We start from the raw sequence: 15,113 nt of genomic DNA on the forward strand, positions 1-15,113 counted from the left end.
ACATTAAGATTTTCACTGATTAAAAACGACATCAGCAAATACTCTTTTGTACCACGTCAGACAATAGTCAAAAGCCATTCTGTAGCCTCCCTGAGGCTGTAACTTTTCAGCAAGACAGAATGCAACTGTGTGTATTCTGCTCCCCCGGTGGTAGCTGTCTGGACATGTGGTTTGTGTGTATGATTTCTCTTCGCATTTAAGTGAAAACAGAAATGCCTTAAATACACAAGGGAAGGAATAGTTGAGTGTTATGCAACTCAGCATAAGGCTGACTAATGTTTTATACAATATGAACTCATTCTTCAGTGGGGCTTAGTGGAGGCAGTGTTTAGACTTGTGTTTAGTTGCACTTAGATCAAATCTTTAAACTTAACCTCTGCATAAAAATCATGTGGTAAGTCAAAGAGCTTAAGATCTTCAGCAATCAACTTTAAAATACACAAGATAAATTTATCATGTGATAATCTCTATCATTCTGGTTTTGTTTTTTACTTATTGCTTACTCAATCAGATTTAATTAATTTCAATTAAGCTTTGTTGGCATAAAAGATTTCACTTGCTAATCGATTGCCAATATGTCCAGGAGATCCTGTAGAACCCTCTGCATGCTCAAACATCACCATAAAACTGCCTTTTGAACGACATGTAATCTAGAAATCTACAAAGCTTTAAATCTTCAATAAAGGTTGAGTTTAATAGCAGTGTTTCCATCTGCAAATCACCCAAACTACCCTAATTTCAGCTTTTCCAACAATAAACACATGAAAGCAAATGCCACAAGCTTCTTCTCCTTGAAGTCCTTTTCATCTTGATCAAACCTCATGCTTCATTTTAAAGTGATTGCGCATACATTGTTCCCCTCCACTGTCACCTCACAGCAAGAGGGTTCCTTGTTTGAACCCGGGGTTGGAGGTAGGAGGAGTGGGGGGGCCCTTCTGTATGGAGTTTGCATCTTCTCCCTGCAGCAGCGTGGGTTTTCTGTGGGTGCTCCAGCTTCCTCCCACAGTCCAAAGACATGCAGGTTAATTGGTGACTCGAAATTGGCCGTAGGTGTGAATGTGAGTGTGAATGGTTGTCTGTCTCAATGTGTCAGCCCTGTGGTCTAGCGACCTGTCCAGGGTGTACCCCACCTCTCGCCCAATGTCAGCTGGGATAGGCTCCAGCCCCCTGCGAATGAAGATTTGTGTTACGGACATTGCATGCCCAGTTAGGTAGGAATCTAGCATTACTTCCAAGGTAGGCTGTTCTCATACACTGTTCGCATGTAAACTTAAAAAAAGTAACACACCACAATTTGCATTTATCAAACGTAATCATGAGCCAGGAATTTGTGTATAACCCACGGAATCGGGAATGCTGTGATCACATGACAATAACACTACGGGAGTAAAGAAGGAAGTAATCCACGTAAGGAGACACATTGTGTTGGAGGGTGGGTCACAAAACACAGGACTTTCCCCATGGAGCCTGATGTTTGGAACCGTGTGAAATTAAGTGAACTTTGAGTCACTTTAAGGTAAGCTGTCACCATGTTTCTAATCCAAAATCCAATTCATAACTTTACATTAAGTATGTAATTTTACATTAAGTATGTAAGGCCATTCATGGGGCACTAATTAGTTAAATATCATACGTTGTATGTGCATTATCAGAAGATATACGAACTGTTGTATGAGGACACGTTGTCCAAGTTAAGCCCTAATTGTTATATGTCTATAACATTAGCAGCTCTACTTGGTATTAGAATTAAGGAAGTTTACCTGAGATAAGTATTCCAGGTATTCAACTCCCTATCTATCGTAAAAGTACAATATATTGTTTGAGAATACTTTTATTCAAACATAACTATGTAAAAGTTTTGTTGCTTTTTCAAATAACATATCCTGTATTTCTGAAAATAGTATAATAGTATAATTAGTTTTACACAATAACAAATACATGGAATCTCAAAACAAGAAATCCGTCTCTCCCACTTGCTCTCCACTTCGTTGTAAATCCTATATATGTTAAACTTAAGTAGTAAAAGTGCAACTCTCCTAAGCATCATAAACTGAGATGTGACCACCCCCATGGAGCCCCAGAACAATACCAACAGTGTGTTTCAAATGCCAGCGCTTTACATCCAAAAGGCTCAGTGGTGCTGAGAAAGAGCACGGAAAAGAAAAGTAACAGGAAAAACTTTGGAGTCAAGCCTGGAAAGGAGGGTGTTTTGGGTTACACTGGGAATGTCAGGGAAGGATTTTAGAACCTAGTAGGGATAAGTGACACTTACTTCAACAAATGGCATTTACCACACTGATAAAATCCTAACTTTAGCTCATCCTCATGTCATAGCTGAACGACAAAATGTTTTAGAGGTTTGGTGAAACTTATGGAGGGAAGAGTGGCGATGTTGGGCTTTGGGCCATGTCTTCTTCTTTTCACTTCTCCTTCAAGTGTCTGAAGTTTATGTATAAATGATCTGTTTGAATGTCTTTAAGTACATGTGCCAGGTTAAAACTTTAAAATGCAAAACATATCTTCTCACAGCTGGTTCAACTGTTCTCTCTATAGCGTGTATGATTCATACTCCAACAATGCTGTTGACTAATATGTGTGAGAGAGCCATTCATTAAAACAGCCCTTATCCTGTCTTTATGGTGGTAATGTCTACCTACACTGACATTCTGCAGATAAAATATGTCGAGGCTTTTTGTGCACTGAGGAGTCATAATCTAGTTGGACTCTAGACACAGTCGAGACTTACAGTAAGTCACAGACACTGGCATTTTTTAGTTGCTAACTTGTTGGCCCTCCCATGCCAGCCTGGTCCCAAAACGTCGAAATACACCTCATGGGCAGGGCCCAAGCATCATTATAGCAATGCTGGGGGCAGCGTTAGTGTCTGTGTAAGATGTATGGGGCTTTTAACCAACTCCAATGTAAACCCATCTGCGTCATTATTAGACACTCAAATCCTAAACAAAGTATAAGGAGTATAAAAGTTTTCTCAGGATGGGCAGGCCCAACAAACACCAGATTTTGACCCAGGAGAGCAGTGTTCAAGAACAACAAACAGCAACATCAGTTGCAGCTTTTGTGACACTCAAAAATTGGTGTTTTTTAGGCGACACACCGCTGTCTTTCTGGCCATGTTTGTGGCTCCTTATGTGAGCTGACTTGTATGAGCCTCATGTGAGTAATGTCAACCGTGACTTTGTCCTTACCATAACCAAGGAGTTTTGTTGCCTAAACCTAACTGCCAACCCCTTCTTATCGTTGTGTTTGTGCTACTCAAAGCTGGGTGGTTTTCAGCAACATCTGCAATCTGTTTCTAACCATAAACAAGTAGTTTTGTTGCCTAAACCTAGCTGTTAACCCTGTTTTACCATCAACGCCTTGGCTTTTTTTCTTTATTGGATAGGAAAGTCTAAGGGTGAAGGTGGGGGGAGAGAGAAGGGATGACATGCAGTCAAGGGCTTCAGGCTGGACTCAAACCCACAGCCACTGCGGCAAGGACACTGAATTCTGCGTATGGCTTGTTCAAATCATATCTTGTAAATCTCAAGCTGTCATATTCAGCTCAAATCTCATCCCTAGATCGTTAACAAAGGTGTTCCACAAGGTTCATTTCCCAACTGAGTACTCTAATTTTATGCTGACAACACAATCCTGTATGTCATCAGCCATACTGCAAACCAGATTACAGTCTGGTTTGAATTAAATCCAGACATCTGTCATTAACTAACAGCTTGTTCTAAAGACTAAAAAGACTAAATGGATGCAATACACAAGAGCACAGAGCGCACTCCCATCTATGCCCCCCATGCAATCTAATTGATACAGTACAGTGTTGCAAATATTTAAGAATTTGGTCAGACCACAGATTGTCCCGCAAAATTCTGTTCTTGCATAAAAAGTAACAAGTCTAAGAGTCTACAGCCATGCTGGTGGCTCTATGTGGCACAGCAGTGCTTTGAGCTAAATGGTAATGCTAGTAAGCTGACATGCTCACAATGACAGTGCTAACATGCTAATGCTATGCAGGTATAATATTTACCATGCTCACTTTCTTAGTTAAGCACTTTAGCATGCTTACAATTGCTAATCAGCACGTATAGCTGAGGCTTACAGGATTGTTTTTTTGCAAAAATACACTCATTCAGAATTAGATGCTTGCAACCTGTTCCAAGAAAGCTGGGACAGGGGCATGTTTACCACTGTGTTACATCACCTTTTCTTTTAACAACACTCAGTAAGTATTTGGGAACTGAGGACACTTAATTGCAGAGGTTTTGAAATATAAATAATTTTCTATTCTTGCCTGATAGCACATATGACTTCAGTTTCCCAGTAGTCTGGGGTTGCCATTGGCATATTTTGCCCTTCATAATGCGCCTTACATTTTCAGTGGGGAACAGTTATGGACTAAAGGCGGGCCAGTCTTGTACCCACACTCTTATACTACAAAATCATGCTGTTGTAACACATGCAGATTGTGTCTTACCGTTGGTTTGCTGGAATAGGCAGGGACGTCCTTGAAAAAAACTGTCTGGATGGCAGCATATGTTGCTCGCTCCAAAACCTGTATGTACCTTTTAGTATTGATGGTGTCTTCACAGATGTGCAAGCTACCCATGATGCCATGGGCACTAACACATCGCCATACCATCACATTTGCTGGCTTTTGAACTTTTCTTTTACTTTTGCTTTTCCTCTTTAGCCCAAAGGTAACGACATCCATGACTTCCAAAAACAACTTAAATATGGACTCGTCAGAACAACAACATACTTTTCCACTTTGTGTCAGTCCATCTCTGATGAACTCAGGCCCAGACAAGTCGGCCCTGTTATTGGATGTTGTTGATAAATGGCTTTCACTTTGCATGGTAGTCTTAACTTGCGTAGATGCAGTGATAAATTGTGTTTACTGACAAAGGTTTTCCAAAGTGTTCCAAAGACGCATGTTGTAACATCCTTTATACAATCATGTCGGTTTTTAGTGCAGTGCTACTTAAGGGGTCAAAGGTCATAGCTCTTCAATGCTTTTTTTAGCCTTGCCCCTTATATGCAGGGATTCTTTCTGGATTTTTTCTTGCAATTCTTTGTGTTTTGAGACACGTTCTTAAACTGTTGGACTATTTGCCCACGCAGTGGTGAACCTTGTGTCCTTCTTGCTTGTAAACAGCAGAGCCTTTCCCAATCTTTTATTGTCCTTGTCCCAACTTCTTTGGAATCAGGGTTGTGCGATCTCAAATGGGTTACTGAGATAAACTTGCTGCTGCCATCAGGATTCCAAAAGGACATTCAGAATAAGTTAACTAACATGCATGCATCCACATTCACTGAGACTGTCAAACACAAGCTAAAACTCATTTAGACAGCAGGACAAGCTGAACATACACCTTTAGGCATCACATAGATGTTTACTCTAAATCACTTTCTTGAGCTGACCTTCAAGGCATTCACAAAAAAAACTCACTAATGAAGTGCTTAACAGAAAGATTTATTACTTTGTGGCGTGTTACAGTTTTACCCTGGAAACCACGTGCTTTGGTCACTATCTGCTGCAGCCAAGATAAAAAAGCATTGAGCATGTACAGTATGTTACTATGGAGATCAAATCTTTGGACATTCAAACACAAGAAGGGACATGCCTCCACCTCTCTCTGCTGTAGCTCCACCTCCTCGTGTAACTTACAAGGTGTCTCACCTCCTGCCTCACACTGAGCCACATTACTACTATGGACGTCAGCGTGTTTCACTTTGAAATATGACTCACTGAGGTCTGTGAGATTTGTATTTAAATCCATCCCACTTGTGAAGTGGTTAAAGTTCAAGTTGTAGTCTTATTGAACCTTTGTAATGCAATACGCCATTCAAGAATAAACAGATTGTATGGTACAAATAAAGGGATTAGCATCAGAACAAGTTGTGTGAATCAAGGATGTGCCACTAACAGCGAGGTGGTTTTCTGTAACTTTATACTGCAGACAGCCTTCAACCAGCAGACAGTAGATTAGTACTGTGCAGAGTGTAGGAGCCGTGTGCAATCTCAGTTGCACAGCATGTTTTCACACAGTTTTTATCACTGTGTGATCTTTAGGAGCTGGGTGGGTCTGTCACAGGTGGGCTGTATTAGTGGCTGAACAGAAACACAAATACAAAACCATGTAATCTCTTCTCTTCTTCTCTTCTCTTCCCTTCTCTTCTCATTTTTCTATAGTGACCCACAGTCAGTATATATGTATGTATATCCATACCTCAGCTTGGCTCTTGCTTGCTTTGGCCTTCATATGTAGCTGGGTGTGTCTGTGTTTAAACTCACACAAACGCACACGGTACACAAAGCCTGATTGCAGTGTTTAAGTTGGGCCTACACAAATGTTTGACTGCTGAGTGAAGCCCTCTGCGTGTTGGTGTAATGTGGGGTAATTTGGGTTTAAAGACAAAATAGAGGCCCCTTAATGTAGGTGGCATGGGCGAGAACAGAATTACATAACAAATACGGCCATATCTTATCTTTCGTACTTTGTGTTGTGGTATTGAGTATGCACTATGGTAGTTAGCAAAGGGATTTATATCAGATCTAAAGGAAAGTGGACATCATTATTGGGGCTGGTTGAAAAACCCAATGTTTTAAACATGCTGGTTGAAAATAAAGGGAAAAAACATGCTTATGTGGAGCTTATTTTGAAGCTTTTAAAATTACAGCTGGCTTAGCTTTGCATGGGGGCCAGCTTGGCTTTGTCCAGTTCAAAAAGAACTGTCACCCAGCACCACTAAAGCTCATTAATTACCATGTTATATCTTGGCTGTTTAATCTGGGCATAAATTAAGTGTAAAAACAACAAGTTGGGGTTTTATGGGGGTTAAAATGTACAAATTTCTTGGCTCAGTGCAGTGACTCCCTGGAGACTCAGCTGGTTGTGTGGCAACGTCATGGTGGTGACAAGACTCAAACAAGATACAACATGTTAATTAGTGAGCTTAAGAGTTGCTGGTAGGCAGATTTTTGTTTTTACTTTGAACAAAGCCAGGCTAACTACTTCCCACTGCCTCCAGTCATTGTGCTTAGCTGACAGGCTGCTGAAACTAGATTCATATTTTGCATATATTTTCCTACTGTACAGTATGTTGAGCCACGAAACACAGGAGAGGAGTATGGAGAGAATACAAATTGGTAATATGTTCCATTGTAATGAAATGGATATAAAAATTGTGTGTGTAGTCCCCTAAAGCTATAAAGGTTGAGTATTGGGTTGCAGAGGCATACTTCCTGACAAATCCTCCTCACTGAGAGAGAGGATAACAGAGCTATGAGAAAAATGCCAGAAAGGTCAAGCAGAGCTCCCAGTCTGTTAACCATAAAAGCACAAAGCTCCACTTTGGAAATGCAGTGAGGGAAACAAGAGACAAGAGAGGAGGACTTCATTGTGGACGTGTGCGTCAAAGTGAGCAGCAGCATGCACCAGATTATTTAAATCCAAACATAGCTGTTACATCACTTTTAGGACGGTTGTGTTTATATACTGCAGTGTGCGGAATTTATCATGGTTGTGTGGCAAATACATGTATAATGAAAGTTTTGAAAATTGGGACATCACGATCAGAGCTGAATTCCCTGTGGTTCTTTTGAAACAGGTGATTGAATTTCACTTTGTGATACATTATATATGCCATCTGGTGTGACAAAGGAGATCAGAGAATTAACATAAACAGAAGGGTTAAACCGACAGTTATTGTACTCCCACTAGGTGTGTCACTTTGGCACCGCCACAGTGCGATACGTTACACTGATAACCTGTATTTTTTTGTGGTTGATGGAACACTAGCGGTATCAAATGGCCAGTATTTGGCCTTTGAGGTGTTCACTGTGCAGTGTTTAAGCACTTTGCGCACTTCTGATTCCTGTTTGGTCAAAGGCTTGGTTGTTCAAACAACACAAATCAGTCTGTATTTGCAAAATGTTACCACTTTCCCAAGCATAAAAAACTCAGATGTTGGCATCTCAAAGGCTACCCTTATCCTCAAAAACATAACTCGAAATGTGGTTATGCAATTAGGCTTTTAACACCTTCCAAAGTAAGCAAAGTTGTACACTGGCACGATGAGAGGAGAACAATAAAAGTGAAACACAATGGTGTAGCCAAACAGCAGGCACTCACGAAAAGGGAAATAAAGCTGAAGTGACTCACTCCCTCATGGCTACTCCTCAGTGAGGAAGAGAAAAAAGAAGTGGCACAAAAAAAAAGCATCGGAACATCTCAAAATCGAAGCCTCAAATCTGGATCTGTGCTTCCTGTCCAGACCACGAGTGAGTCATAAAGGGCTGTTATATGTGGAGCGGACAAGGATGTGCCTGCTCCCTGCACCAGAATTTGCAGGCTTTGGCACTGGTCACATCCATGAAAATGTGCCCACAAGCGAAACAATCTCAAGCAATAGAGTACACATGATGGGATGAATAAGCATGCTCAAAAAAATCTGCTTAATGCACAAATAAACCAAGTTTACTGGCGATTCCATCCACTTTTATGCTTTTTCTCTGTGTTCAGTAGCTGGGAACAGTGGGCAATGAGTCCAGAGTAACACCAAAGAGTCTTTGTCCAAATCTTGGTTTACTGCAGAGAGGACTGCAGGGCCTGTTTGAAAAGCAGGTATGATGGCAGAGGATTGGAATGCCCCAAAATGGGCAGAGGAAGACAAGAAACGGGAGCAAAAGTCATTAGGGATGGAAGGGAGTGTCTGTAGGAGGGTGGAGGCGTGCAGATAGGGAAATAAAGGGGGTTTGCAGGGTGGACAGCAGAGAGGGGCACTGCAACAGGATGGGTGTTGATAAGTAAGTATAGAGGAGGGCTGAAGAAGTGCAGAAGCTGAAAATTTTGAAAAAAAAAAAAAAAAACCGCAATGGTTTTTCAATGATTTTACATGCATTACAAGCCCATTTAAATGAACATGCTTCTGTTAGCTTTGGGGCGAAGACAATTATTTGCATTCTTTGCCGGTGACATTGTGTCACAGGAGTGGTTTCAGCTGTGTTTTTTTACAGTCAGGAGATCTCAAAGGTATTTTTGACACTTCAAATCTGTTACCCTCCATTTTACGTATGCAGCTATAGCGATTGTGAATTGGGCTCTGAGCGCTGCCAAAACACAGGTGACCTACACTCGACACTGTGTAGCCCGCTGCTAACATGCAGCTAACGCTACAACTCCTGTGTAGACATGATGTCATTAAAGAAGATACTCTCATGTTTATCTGTTATGTGTGGAACTGTAGCCAGGAAACAATCAGCTTTGCATGGAGGCTGTAAGAGGGGGGGCAGAAGCTAGCCTAGCTCTGTCCAAAGGATGGAAGTTTTCCTGCCTGTACCTTTTACTTGATTTGATTTGATTTGATTTATTTCTGGAAGACGATAAGACAGTAATCCTAAGGATGACATGAAATACTTATTTCCAGTATGGTCCTTGGTGTTTACACACAAGAAACAAATAAACAAGAAGCAGACAATCTCAGACTAAAAATACATACAGTAAATAAGAGACAAAATAAATAAGAAAACAAAACAGCTGTAAAAACTATCTAGTTCATCAATAAATATCCAACTTGTTCCATAAAATCTGCTTCACCTGTCTTTTAAAAATCCCTCGTGATGAGAGGCATTTTGTAGCAGTTGGCAAACTATTGCATGCCATGATACCAGTGTAAAAGAAAGAGTTTTTAACTGCATTATTAGCTCTAGGAACTATGCAGGAGCGGATGCTCTTTCTAATTAATACGCCAAATCTTGCTAGTAAAAGCAAAGCGTAAAAAAAGGGCAAATTATGGTTTTACTCATGCTTTTTCACCTTGGGACAGAGTCAGGCTAGCTGTTTTCAGTCGTAATGCTAAGCTAAGCTAACGGTCTCTTCGCTGTCCTCCCCCCAGCGACACTATAGGTCGTTTGTAGCATGGATGTATTAAGAGACCTGGATGAAGATTGGTGATGTGGCCCAGTACATTCCTATGAAAGTTGCTCAGTGACGCATGAAGCCGCAAAAGCTCTATTTATGTGGTTTGAAATTACCTGGATCTTTCGCTTTATGGGGCCCATAGAGCGACTGCAGTTGAGTGGCTAACTACCGCGAGTGTAATGGCTAACTTCTGGTTTATCACTCTGCTTACTCGAATGGGGATAAAATTATTTAATCGTGTGGCTCCTCTAGACTTTCAAAATGTTATCAGACGGAGTGGATCAAATCCTGATAGCCATTTCGTTTTGACAAAAACATTTATCCACCGATTTACATTTGTCTCTTTCCCAATGTAAACCTATGGGGAAAGAGTCTTTTTGGGCCTACGGTGTAATTCCACTTTTGGCCACTATGTAACACTGGCTTCAAATCCTGGTGCTCTTCCCGCAGGGCTTGGTTTGTACAAGCAGCCTATTACAGCCCATATTTACATATATTGTTTGGTTGCGACCTCTAGTGGCCATAGTAAATGTGACGGGAGAAATGGAGGAAGTCAGGTGATCTAGTTTAAACAGCTTCAACATCCGCCTAGGTTGTTTTAACTTACGTATTATGTAATATCATATCATCATATTACAGTAAGAACATAATGTAACAACGTGACAGTTATGTAACAAACGTACTTATTTTAGCACAAAGTTCATACTGCGTATAACTGTACCCAAACCCCGATAATGAAACGAGTCATTTCACGTGGTTTGTTACGCTCAAAAAAATGTATCCATTGATGTATAGACTTCTCTTTTCCCATGTAAGTCTTTATGAAAAAACCTTCATGTGACTGATGTAATTACACTGTCTGGCCACTACAAAAATTGGCTTCAAAACCTGGCGCACTTGCTTTGGGCCTGTTAGGTTGGAGGATACAGGTTGGAGGATCAACTGCGATTTTCTTATCTATCTCTCGGCAAAAAGGGAATAAGCATATTTCCAAAAATGTCAACTTATTCTTTTAAAGAAAAGAAGCTTTAGCACAACAGCAGCAATGAATCACAGGCAATAGGGGGTGCTACAGAGCATCATACAGAAGAAAAAAAGTGTAAGGCAGCAGACAGAAAAGAGAGAGAGAAAGAGCCGTCATAACCTCACAAACTGTCTCTCCTGCAAACAATAAAGTTGGGAATACAAGCACGGATTATGGGATAAGCAGTGGGAGCGGAATGAAGTGAGAGCGCAATAAAAAAAAAAAGGGGAGTCAGAGCCAAACAAGAGCTTCAGTGTGGAGGGAGAGCCAGATTTATGGGTTTCAGGGAAGAATGTGAGGTGTCCAATTCCTCACTTGTCTTCTGTCCACAACCTATAATCCTGCTCTCTGAAGCTGACAAAAAGAAAGGTATTTCAAATTAGAAGACGTGTTTGCTCTTTGACCTTTCATCTATAAGGTCAAAGCCACAGGTGACTTTGAATAACGGAAAAGCAAAAGTAAAAAGGTGGATGTTGAATAATTTCTGGATGCATGTGTTGGCTGGTAAAAGGCTGTGCTGCTGGACGGCACTCACATCTGTGCTGGCCCAGGATGAAATATTCTGTTGGATGAATTTATAGTCAAGTAAATAAGTCCTGGGACGCCTTGTGAAATCTGTTCTTGGTTTACAATACTTAAAATGAGATGGGTACGTCTAAAAAGGCTATTTTCTTACTTTTAATCATTTGTTTTGTAATATTAAAGTCAGATACCAGTGAAATACCTTCATATTACTGCTCTATACTTTTCTTTTGTATTTTCTATTATCAATTATTACATAACTGCTTACTTCCAGTGAACTACCACACCCGGTTCAATAATTTACTCAGACATTTGGAGTGAATTAGGAATGACCTGACCCACAAGGAGAGGGTCTGTCAGGGAGTGGTCTGTGTGTGTGTGTGTGTGTGTGTGTGTGTGTCTGGGGGGCATTCAGAGGGGAAACCTGCTGCGCTGAACTATGGGTATTACCTAATCTATTTGTTAGAAGAGGCGAATCGTCTTTGAAGTCTGCCCCATTGTTTTAACTTCTGTGGCACCCAAAGCCACATGTGCACACACGTGCAAACTCAGTACTCAAGCATGCAGGCACAAAATATGCTGACACAAAACACAAAACAATACCAGTTCACTAAACTAGTCGAACGTATTGAAGTAGTCTGACCACTCCACTCTTCCTGCCTGTTATGCTGCGTTCCATTTACCTCAGTAGTCAGATCTGGGAATGAGCTCACACCCAAGTTGACCGCATTCCAGGACAAGTTGGAATCCTAAAACCAGCAGCAATACCAGTTCTAGCCACGTTAGTCATTGTTAGCAATACCAGTTGAAAACAATGCATTTTGCTGTTTGTTGTGAATACAAACACTGTAGCAATGTCCACAGAGAGAAGTAAACTGTGTTAAGACAGCTCTCACTGCTGTTGATACGAAGAGCAGCCATCTTGGATTTCGAGGTCAGGATCGTTGAGGTTCCTCTGACCTTCTGAGTTGGAAATCTGACTTCAGGGAAGTTCAAGTTGAAATTTCAGCCTGGGAACTTAGAAATTCAGATTTTCCTATGTAAATGGAAAGCACCACCAGTCCATTTGTGTGCGCCCATGTGCGTTGTTTGTGAAACCTGTCACATCCGGTCACACAGGTATAAATGAAAAACACCCACACGCAAATGACTGTCCCGTGGCAGTGGATGATGATAGATGTTGTATAAGTCTTTCAAGCAACAGGTTAAACCAGATGTCTGAATTGGGTCAACATTGAATTAGCAACTGAAGAGTGTGTGTCTGTGTGTGTGTTTGCGTGAGTGTGTGTCAAAGGTAAAAGTTTAACATCCAGGATCAATTTCCTGTTGACATTCAGAGATATTCTCTTTGTTGATCAGATGACTTGAAGAGTGTTTAGAAAACTGACATACAAGACAAGACAAGCTCCACATTTGCTCTCCCTGCAGGATTCAGATTTGTTGATGCTGGGTTAATTTCCAAAAGAGGAGAGTAATCATGTTTTGGGGGTTTTAAAGTGAGGCAGCTCAAGAGGCTGGATTTTGCTATGTAACAAAACGATGCCATTCTGTCTGTATAACCTGAAAATGTTGCTCATCAAGTTAGAGACTTTAAAGGAAACCTGATGAGCAGCTGGTTTGACTTCAGTCCCATTTGCATGAATTTCATTTCAATTTATTTACATAAATAATCGTCTGTTCTGTGACAACAACAAGGCCTCTGCAGTGATGGTGAATGAAGTGGATTGAGCACTGTGTGTGTTTGGTGGTTGAATGAGTCTTTGCATGCCTGTGCGCATGCACCCTTCCGTGAGAGTGTACTGTGTAAACTATCACATGACTGCTGCTGATACTTCAACACCTTTTGTGGTTCCTCTACTGACAGCGTCAATTATTGATATGGGTCTACACCTGGTCACTGCATTCACGCCCTCACGCCCAGCCCGCAACACATAAAAGTGCATTTCACAACTTTGCATTTCAACCTTATCTTAAAATGTATGAGGGTTTGTTAAGATGGAGTACACACCCTGGTTAAAAAACCCGAGTGGTTCAGCAAAACTGTAACCATATACAAGTACACTTTTTTTAGTGGTGTTTTCTCATTAATCAGAGTTCTGCAGATGCTGCTGCTGTTGCAGTATTTGGATTCATTCAAGATTCATTGTGTACATTGTCATATCAGTGCGAAGCTGATGCTATCACCAGTACTGATAGCCCTGTAGTGCAGTCACAGTGCAATAGCTGGACAAGACTTATCTGGGTTTGCTCCTATTTTGCTATTTTGTGGCTCTGACAGGGAGCAGCTGCAGTGTTTATGAACATATTTGGCACAGTGCAATTTTTGTACAAATACTGGCATGACAATAGCCGGCTATTCCACCAGGCTTTTAATCTCAAGTAAACATTCAAAGGGCAGTTTTCACAGCCCAGTATCCTGGGGATCACTTCCATGGTGGATGATTCCACACCTCACGATTTATGTCCAATGCGTGAAGTAGTGTGCCTTTTACATAGCAAAGTGTCTCATGGCTTTTCACATCACAAGTAGTATACATGCCATAAACAGTGGTGCCCCTGAGTAATTTTTCATGATAGTGACCAGATGAGCCCCTGAAAATCTTGGGCCAACACACCAAAACTTGCTAATGCTAAAGCACTAACAATTAGTTTTGATTATTTTCGCGAGGAAGAGGGGGCGTTGTGGCCTCCCTGGTCCTCATTTTCCATTGCTGTGAAGGTACTATAGTGAATGAATTTAATTCAGGCAGTATATATAGTATAAAAGTAGTGATTTCGTACACAGCTAATATTAGCTAATGCTACTGATGTTAGGCTTGTTAGACTTCATGCTGAGAGTACCCTTTGCCTTTGTACAGCACAGCAGACATAGTCTACATGTCCAGCCGCCTTCAGTAACTATATCTACAGTTATCTTTGTTAGCAGTCCCATGCTGATGTTTGCCAAACTGAGGCAGGGCTGTAGCATTACTTAACGTTTGTCTTTCTTTACTTTATCTTTCCAGCTTCCCTCAGATATGGTGGGGAGAGCAGTGATGGCTGGGACTGTGAAGCAAGCCAAGCAGTGCAGGGATTAAAGACATGAATAACATGCAGCATTAAACAAGGATGTTGTGGGTGTCGTTAGTGTTATGTTCATGGATGATTTGTGTATATTCAAATATATGGAAAATGATTCAGTGTTCTCTCAATTGTGAATTGAAGTCAAAAGGAACTATTTTCACTTCACAAATATATGACATGAAGTACTTTAATATCATATTGTGTGTTTCTGTTTGTGACTTTGTTCTTCCAGTTTTCTCCTCAAAGAACTCACTTCATGGTCCATTTAGCTTACTGCAGCTCTTTAAGACGATGATGTGATTCGCCAACATTAACTCCACCTCCACTGACTCCACCTACTGATGCAGTCTCTGCTCAACAGTATATTTATCCTGCTTTGACCCTTTTTTCCCCCACTGTACTCAGCTGCCCCAGCACTGCACCTCCTTACCAAAACTGCAAAAATGACCTGGTGACAGCCAAATGCCGCAGCAGCCATGAGCAGCGTCGACCTGCTTTACGTTAAAGCAGGTCGACAGGTTTAACAACGGGGGTTATGTCCTCAGGGAGAATACCTGCAGATCAGACAG

The 15,113-nt window shown here is 41.1% G+C and overlaps 1 long non-coding RNA gene across 1 annotated transcript in view; it reads left to right on the forward strand.

Annotated features, from left to right (window-relative positions):
* Positions 1-14,734, forward strand: part of LOC126402247 (uncharacterized) — a 30,064-nt gene extending 15,330 nt beyond the window's left edge. Inside the window, exon 2 of the long non-coding RNA XR_007571167.1 lies at positions 14,487-14,734. This is a non-coding gene — a long non-coding RNA (uncharacterized LOC126402247). The remainder of the gene's footprint in view (positions 1-14,486) is intronic.
* The last annotated feature ends 379 nt before the right edge of the window (positions 14,735-15,113 follow it).

This window comes from Epinephelus moara, chromosome 16 (genome assembly GCF_006386435.1).
Source record: "Epinephelus moara isolate mb chromosome 16, YSFRI_EMoa_1.0, whole genome shotgun sequence".
Lineage (NCBI taxonomy): Eukaryota > Metazoa > Chordata > Actinopteri > Perciformes > Serranidae > Epinephelus > Epinephelus moara.